Source organism: Zeugodacus cucurbitae, chromosome 5, assembly GCF_028554725.1.
Source record: "Zeugodacus cucurbitae isolate PBARC_wt_2022May chromosome 5, idZeuCucr1.2, whole genome shotgun sequence".
In the NCBI taxonomy this organism is placed as follows: Eukaryota; Metazoa; Arthropoda; class Insecta; order Diptera; family Tephritidae; genus Zeugodacus; species Zeugodacus cucurbitae.
Genome location: NC_071670.1, coordinates 6,149,442 through 6,158,444, shown reverse-complemented (window position 1 = coordinate 6,158,444; position 9,003 = coordinate 6,149,442). Strand labels below are relative to the sequence as shown.

Below are 9,003 nucleotides of genomic sequence, written 5' to 3'. Positions count from 1 at the left end.
AAAAAAAATTTCTGTAGTGACTGAGTTTAATCATACTCAAGATTCAATAACTGTGTTTAGTGTATGAGAAAATATTTGAGAGTGAGACAAAGGGTTCTAATAACCTTATATGAAAGTGCTAAGAGCAAAGTTTACAGATAAGTCTACGTAGCAGTTAGAAAGCTTTATCGGCAGTGAAAATCATTCATTCATTCAATCATAATATTTAACTTGATGGTATCAAATATAGATAGTCGATTATCAAACGTTTGTTAGCAATTTTCTGTAATCATCAAGAGTCGACACTGAGATAAAAGACTTTTGAATTAAACTAGAAAGCCATTTGTTCGGCAATACCGCAACACTGTAATTTATTGGCGTCCTGTGAGTTTATTGAGTACTGCAACCATGCCTATAGACAATATTGTACTTACTTCTAACTCTCGTTATATAAATATTTTTGACCAGCGGTTTTTTCAATTATGTAGACTTAAGTGTTGTGCAAGCTTACAGTTCCTTTTTGTGATATGAGCTGTGCACGTGTTCATTCAGTAAGAGTTCTCCGCAGAGAGAAATTCGCAAAAATCGTTTCGCTAAGAAAGTTATACAAAAGTGGTTATACAAAAAGTGTTCAAAAACATAAAAATATTTTTTTTTATTTTAAAACAAATTGAACTATTTATATAGTAAAGATGAGAGAGTTATTTAAAAAAAAATTCATGAGAAAAGTGTTTAGTTTATTTATAATATAGTAGTTTAATTTGTGCCTATAAGCAACATCCTGTAACTAATGAACCAGGATACACAAGACTTTGAAATTTTTATCACTTCATATTTGAGTTAAGACTAATATATATCTGTCCATAAAAAATGTTAGCTCCGCCCATTTTAATTCGGGCATGAGAGGCTTAAGGGCGCTACGTCCAATTTATGGTCGTCATAATCGACCTGTCAGATCAACAATTGAGTGTCTGGTGGAAATATTTGAATCCAAAAACGTTCCGTGCCAGTGAGACAAAAAATTTCTAGTAGTGCCGATAATATAGCTGCCGCTAGTGCAACAATTGAGAAAGACCCAAATCAGTATCTCACACGTCGTTCTCAAGTCTTGGGCATCTCTGTGACGACGTTGTGGGGAATTTTCCGAAATGACCTTGGCCTACATCCTTAGCAGGTTAAATTGACACAAGAACTGAAGACGAATGACCATATATTCGTGAATTGGGCTGAGCAACAACTTGAAAATGATTCGGATTTTAATTAAAAAATCATCTTCAGCGAGAGAGATGGCTGAATGGCTTCGTCTATTAGCAAAATATGCGTTATTGGTCAGGCAGCAATCCACACGTACTCCATGTGTCACCATTGCAACCCGAAAAAATTACGGTTTGGTGTGGTTTATGGGCCGGCGAAGTAATTGGGCCGCACTTGTTCCGTGATGAATCCGAGTTTTTTTGTCCCGAATTGAATTATATTGACTTGGATAATATTTGATTCCAACAGGACAGTACCACAAGCCACACAACAAATGTCACAATCGATTTATTGAAAACCAAGTTTAGTGAACTGTTATCTCACGAAATTACCCAGTCAATTGGCCGCTTCGGTCGTATGATTTGACGCCGTTAGACAATTTTCTGTGGAGCCACATCAAGTCTATGGTCTATGGCAACAAGCCAGCGACGATTGATGAACTTCGTACGTGAAATTGCCGCAGTATCGTCCAATTTATGCTTGAAAACCGTGGAAATTTGGGTTCAGCGCCTGGATTTCTGCAAGCGTGCATGGTGGCCATGCAAAATGAATCGAGTTCCATACATAATGGCATCGATTGTACTTTCACAGTATTAAAGAATTTCATTTATATCCCGAATCATTTTTGTTTTGATTTATTTGTAGCGCTGTTATTGAAAAACCCCTTTATAAGAAAGCATCTTATTAATCCAAAAACGGTTCGAAATTGGTTAAAAAACTTAGATAAACCGCCAGTTGAGTAATTTTTATGTATGTAGATTCGAGCGTTTGAGAGTGTCTTGAGTGTTGAGTGTATGCACCATCAGAACTGCAAGTGGTAACTTACCTCAAAGTTGAACCACGAACGCATTTTCAAATAGCCTAAAAGTAGACTAATTTCTATTTGAAAACCGTGTTGCCGTATGTCTGATTTATTGCGTTTTACATTTAATGTTATAATTTATTATTTATTGCTTCTACGCAGTGCGTCACATGAAATAAATGCAATGAGCGTCTGCGCATGCGCAACTAAGACTTGGCATGCCGCCACACGCAGCACTTTCATGCGCAACAGAGCGGATCTTTATCATTTAACTGACGATGCTTTTTACAATCGTTTTTGCGAACTAATCTCTTTTGCTTTTCAGTTTTTTTTTTAATTTTTATATTTCTTGTTTTTATCTTTCTTTTCTTTGCCATTAAGCCATTGGTAATTATTTATTTCTTTTTTTGCATTTATTTTTATTGCAACTGCCTGCACACTGCCAAAATGTCGATACTCATTGACCATTTGCTCGACTAAAATGCCAATGTTGAAGTTGGCGTTCAATTATGCCGCGCATGCGTGTTGGCATTTATTAGCGGTATTTATTATTTTTGCTGCAACAACATAATGCATATCACATTTGATGGCAATCGATTTGTTTGGTTTTCGGTTTTTCTACGCTAGCTAATCTATGTATGTATACTGATGTGCATATATAGAAATATAAAACGCAGCTGCAAAGGCGTTTCCTCGCAGACTGTGCTGCCTTGTATTATATAATATCTGACGATTATTGCACATGCACATGGCGTATGAGTTATATTGATTTCCGCTTCGAATGTTTAATGGCACAGTTACCAATCGAGACGCGCAGACACACAAGCAATTAAAAAAAAAAATCGAACAAAATTTTATTTTAAAAATTTTGGAAAATAAAACCCTTTTGGCACGTCCGTTACACATAAAATATCATTCTCATATGCCATATATGATTTATATATAAAAATGGATAACTTTTGCTTTTAAATTCTTTTTTTCGTTCGTTAATAAAAAAAAATTTTAATTCTCGGAGGGTTCACAGAAAGGAATTTACTTATAAGCCAGACATTTGTGTTTTCTGAAAATCACTAGTTTTGTAGTTAAACTTCTGGAAATTAGTTATTATTATTATTTTGATTCACCTATGGAAAGCTATAAGAATTATATTGACATTAAATTTTGGTAGAATTCAAGAAACAGTTCTTCAAGATTTTTTATTATTTCATGTTTTTATTTTTATACTTTGTACTTTATATTATTAATTTAAATTTTTTTTTTTATTTTTATTTATTTATATATTTCTTATATTTTATTTTTAGTACATTTATAAAACATTTTTTTAATAAGTAAAATATAATATTTTCACAACTTCAAAAAAAAAGAATTATTATTATTATAGACTAATTCTACTTAATATATATAAGATAATAAAATGGTGCTATTATTGCTTATGAATTTCTGTAATTTAGATACAAAAATATATTTTTTATACAACAAAATTGTATATAAAAATTTTCAACACAAAAAAAAAATAATAATACAGTTTTTTCAGAATAAATAAAATAAAGTATATAATAAAATACGTTTTTTTGTGAGAAAATAAAAGAAAATTAAAAAAAATACTAAGGAAGGAAAATTGAAAAAAAATAAAAAAAATTATAAAAAATAATTAAAGAAATATAATTAGGAAATAATAAAATATATACGAATTTTTTGAAATTTAGAAAATAAAAAAATAAGACAGTTTTTTTCAGAATAAATAAAATAAAGTAAATAATAAAATTCGTTTTTTTGTGAAAAAATAAAAGAAAATTAAAAAACAATAAAACTATAAAAAAATATATGATAAAGGAAGAGCTAAGTTCGGGAGAATTGAAAGTTGGAAACCTTATTATTATAATTATAAAAATTATAATATAAAAAATTATAAAAATCATTTTGGAAATACTTAAATTTATAAAGTTTAGTACAAAAAAAATGTGAAATTTTACGAAAAAATTCATTATAAATTAAGGAAGCAGATGTACAAATATATAAAATATATTTATTTCAGATTTGTCTCAAATTTTTTTTTATTTATGTATTGATTTAACTTAATTTTTTTTTTATAAAAAACATTTCAAATATTATTTATTTAAAATATATTGAAATAATAATTTGAAGACATAATTACATTTTTTTGTAAAATATAGGAAAGCCAAAGTTTTTTATTTTTATTATTTTATTTATTAATATTAATTTTGATTTATTTAATTTTTCTTTGACTCAACTCAATTTAATTGTTTTAAAATAAAAATATATGCTAATGAAACGAACTTTATTTAGCGATACTAATAATATAAATATAAAAAACAAAATTAAAAAATTAAAAAAATATATAAAAAAATAAAAAATTATAAAAAAAATTAAAAAATATAAAAAAGAAAATTATAAAAAAAATAAATAATAAAAAAAAATTCTCAAAATTTCAAAAATTTAAGAATTCAGGATATTATTTTTAAGCGCGATTTCCATGCAAAATAAAAATTTAAATTAATTCGACGCAGAAAGTGTTACAAGTGAAAATTAAAAAAAAAAGAAATTTAAATCCACACAGCAAAAAGAAAACTAGCGCCAGTCTTGTTAATGAATGCTAGCTAGCTGTTGCTGCTAGCGTTTACATTTCTAACAAAGCCTACAGCAGCTTTTCATGGTCGCTGATTCGGCGCATTGTAATTAGTTTACGCGCACGCAGCTTACGTGGCTACCAACCAACTTAAGGCACAGCTTGCAGCTGTAGAGGTGCCGTCTTCTAGCAGCTAGTGTACAGTAAATCTAACTAGTGAGTGAACATGCAACATGGCGATTACTTGCTTTAGCTTGAGCTTCCTTCAGCTGTGTGGTTTTTCCTGTTCACTGCTGTTTTGTATATATAAGTTTGCGCATAAACACTCAGTGCCTAGCTAAATTATATAATTTATGCGCATTTCGGATGCAGTGAAATAATTTTCATTTTCTATATATAAATATGTAGATATATGTATATATGTATTATTAGATCTTGATGAATGGTTGCATTCAACTTGAGTATAAGCGCCGCTGTTCAGTGCGTATGAGTGACCTAGGTGTTAGCCATGGCGTATGAGGAATGCGTGTGAACGTTAACCCTTATAGTCTTTTCACACGGGAGCTAATTGATCAATTAACCGGCCTCTGCTCGATTAAAACGCTGATTAAGAGCGTATTTGTAATTATATATACATCCTTTGTCTGCGAGTTGTTGTTCACCCTTTATGACAGTAGATGTCGCTGCTAAAAATAGCAATCAGCTGATGAAACTTACCAACTTTTTATTAAAAGCAAAAACAAAAATGTATAACAGCTGATCGGTTATCGAGTAGCCAGCAGTGTGAAGGGCAAAAACTGGTTTCTAAATAAATATTTCAATTGATCAATTAATTTGGCTGTGTGAAAAGGCTATTAAATTAGCGCGAGGGCAATGAGGAGCGTCCGGATCTATCGATAAGTTATTGAATCTGTCGATTTGGCTATGGCTGAGACGGACGGACGAAAAACATCCATAAGAAGTTATTAAAGAAATTATGCAAAAAAGAAAGGATCTATCGTTGGCCTTAATCTTAACCTTAAATGAACTTGAAACCTTAAGTTCATTGTCGACACTACGATTTCGTGAAGGCAGAATACCTTTACTTTGTTATCGACTCCGATTTCAAGACGGATGAAGATGGAAACCGAGAGAAAACATAGACTCTGTTTTCTCTTTCTTTGTTAACGTCACCGATTTCGAAATGAAACAGAAGGAACAGAATCTAAATACCTTAATTTGGTTGGAAATAAAAATGGGGAGGAGACAGAGTCTGAATACCTTTACTTTGCTGTCCGACACCGATTTCGAGACGGACGATAACAGACAGAGACTAGTACCGCGACCAATTTGAGTTGGGGATCAAGACTGGAACTAAATTAAATAGAAACTAAAACAACAAAGGAACTGAATGTTAATGGCTGCAGAGTGAGACTAAAGCTGAGTTTGGAATTGACAGGTAGGCCTAAAAAGAAACTGTGACATATGTAGAACAATAAATAATATTGCAAATGAGATATTTTGAGTTGGAGTGACCACCTGTTTGTATGTATGAAGAGACCGAAATAGAAATGCTGAGGAGATTTGAGACAAAGATAAAGACATCGAGACCATGACCGAGAAGTGGACCTGTGCAGAGGTAAAGACGGACATAGAATACTGGGAAAAAATAGGAATTAACACTGAGGCTTATACAGAGACTGAAAAGCATTATTTATGTAAAGCCGAAATGGAGACAAAGATCACGGCGAACACAGAGACGTGTACAAAAACTAAGGCTAAAACTAAAACAAAGACTGAAAGAGAGATAAATGTTGTATTTGGGATGCAGAATGTAATCGAAACCTTTGAAACTCGGTTATTTCCAGCCCATAGAGATAATATACAACTGCAAAGTCGGGACGCCGGTTTCTTATTTCAATTACCGGTTTACAACAGCACGCGCAATATTCAACAATCAGTTTATTTCAAGATTTCTCTCCGGCATCAACATCAATAACGTACCAAAGTCAGAGTCAAGGCGCCTAGTCGTGCGACTGTCCATTCCAACGACGTATTAAGTCAAACTAATTACGACAAATACATAACATAGATTATTTAATTACAGGTAGTGATGAGAGCGGCAACAGCAACAAGCAAATAAATTTTGCAAAAGCAAAGAAAGTAAAAAAAAAACCTGAGAGAAAAATTGTGTTGGATAATACAGTAATAGACAGTTGCAAGAGAGTAAATACACATAAAAGGAAAAACAAAGAGTGTGAGAGAGTGTTGCCACTTCAAACATCACGACAAACACAATTCTTTGTATTGTACGTTGCATGCAGTCAAAAAATGAATAAAAAAAATATAAATAAAAATAAAAAAATTAAAAATAAAAAATAAAAACAAACAAAAAAAAACATTAAATAGAAATAAAAAGCAAGCAAAAAAAAAAACTTGCACTTTCTGCTGTTACATATGTTGCTCTGCAATTGTTACCACGTACGTAACGGTGATTACACAAATATAACTCACGCTGGACTTGCCACCATAGCACTTTGCGGCCACAAAGCGGCCAACGGTAAAGAGGTTGTTGCACCTGAAATTGCCGTGGCAAAAAGTATTGCTCAATGCAACATTGAATGTACGTGTATAATGAAAGGAAAAATTGTAAAACAACGGTATTATTACTTATGAGGATGCCAGTTATTAAGCAAAGCGATTAAAATCAAGCAAGAAATGTATATACAAAAAACACACAAATAAAAAGAAAAAAACAGCGTAAAATATGCGCTTTTTCTGGCTAATTTGCCGCGTCTTTTTTTTGTTTTTGTTTTTTTTTGTTACAATTCAATTTTCCTTGAATTTTTGCGGCACAAATTTGCATAAATTGTGTTATGCTGAATGTGGCATGTGGCATGCTCTACTTACATAAATACTACTAAAAAACTAGGTTTTTGTATGCACACATACATATGTATATAGGAGTAGACCATCATAGCAAATAGGAAAGCTTCCACGTATACATATCGCTTGGCGATCTTGAAATGCTAGGAAATATTGCCGCTATCATATGCCCTTCACGGAAATGTGTCATTACAAAGGGGAAATGCAATAAAGCAACCGGCAAACAGGGCGTCAAACGAGTTGCTGCTGGAAATGAAATGGTTATCTTCGACTAATGAGTTGTGATTGGTGCCGTTGATAAATAATTTAAAAAAAAAACATATATTTCCAAACGCTAATTACTACTATGTGTAAAAAAAACTATTATATGTATATAAAAAAATAAATAAATAGACGCTTATTTTCTTAATTTTCTAAAAATGTATATTTTTTTTTCTTAATTAAAAATTTTTCCACCCTTAAAAATATTTTTTTCTTTAGTTTTTACTATTAAAGAAAGTTTTATGCTTGGTTATTGAACAAAATTGAATTTACGCCTAATTGTAGACAAATAATAATTTATAATTAAAATTTTATATTAATTTAATTTCTTTTATTATTTCGTATTAATTTTATTTTGTGCCGCTAATTTTTTTTTTTTATTTCTAAAAAAAATATTTTTTATATAAATTTTTTTCCATTATATTTTTGTTATTTAAGAAATTTTTTGTTTGATAATTTAAAAAAAATTATATTGCGACTAATTTTAGGCAATTAATAATTTATAATTATTTAATTTATTTTACTATTTCGTATTAATTTTATTTGGTGGGGCCGAGCTCATGCTACCACCGGGGTCACAGGTGGCGGATAGTGAACGGCCTATGTAATAGGTTAGCTGCGAATAGTAATACGCAACCCCCGACCAAGAGCTGCAGGAGAAGAGGGCTTGGCCCAAAAAGCCTTACGCGCCCAATGAACCTCCGGCGAAGAGGCGAACAGATGCCGCCCCTAACTAAGCATCCACAACCCCCACCGGGGTTGCATCGAGGGAGAACCTACCCACGAGAGGGAGGCAACAAAGCAACGAGGGATCAACCCAGCGATTAGCACTTTAAGGTGCTTAGAAGCATCCATCAGAATCGAGGAAACACGAAACGGATTAGGTTGACAAAGGGCTGGTGAGGGCAGCATTCTGCCACTTTAGTAGGTAAGAGTGAAATCTTACCGAAATGGCTGGCAGGCAAATGCTGTACTCATCTCCGTCTCGTTAAAACCTTGGCAGGTCTTCAAGTACGTTCAATGCATGTCGCCATTCACATGGCCGTACAGGTTCAGTTGAGACGAACTCCTGATTTGTGCCCGAACCTGGTTCTGAACATAAGCTCCCATAAGGACTTGTGTCAAGCCTCTCGTGGCCTCCCTGCTTGCATAGATAACCACGGGGTTCATATAGGGCAACTGTTACAACGTGCGGAGATAGCGGCTTGAAGCGGAGACCCTTTTAGCATACAATGAATACACCAAATCAACAACA

General features: G+C 32.5%; 1 protein-coding gene across 1 annotated transcript in view; it reads right to left on the bottom strand.

Moving 5' to 3' along the window:
- The window catches only part of LOC105218559 (N-alpha-acetyltransferase 30A), a 130,543-nt gene that overhangs the window by 80,724 nt on the left and 40,816 nt on the right, over nt 1-9,003 (bottom strand). The window lies entirely within an intron of this gene.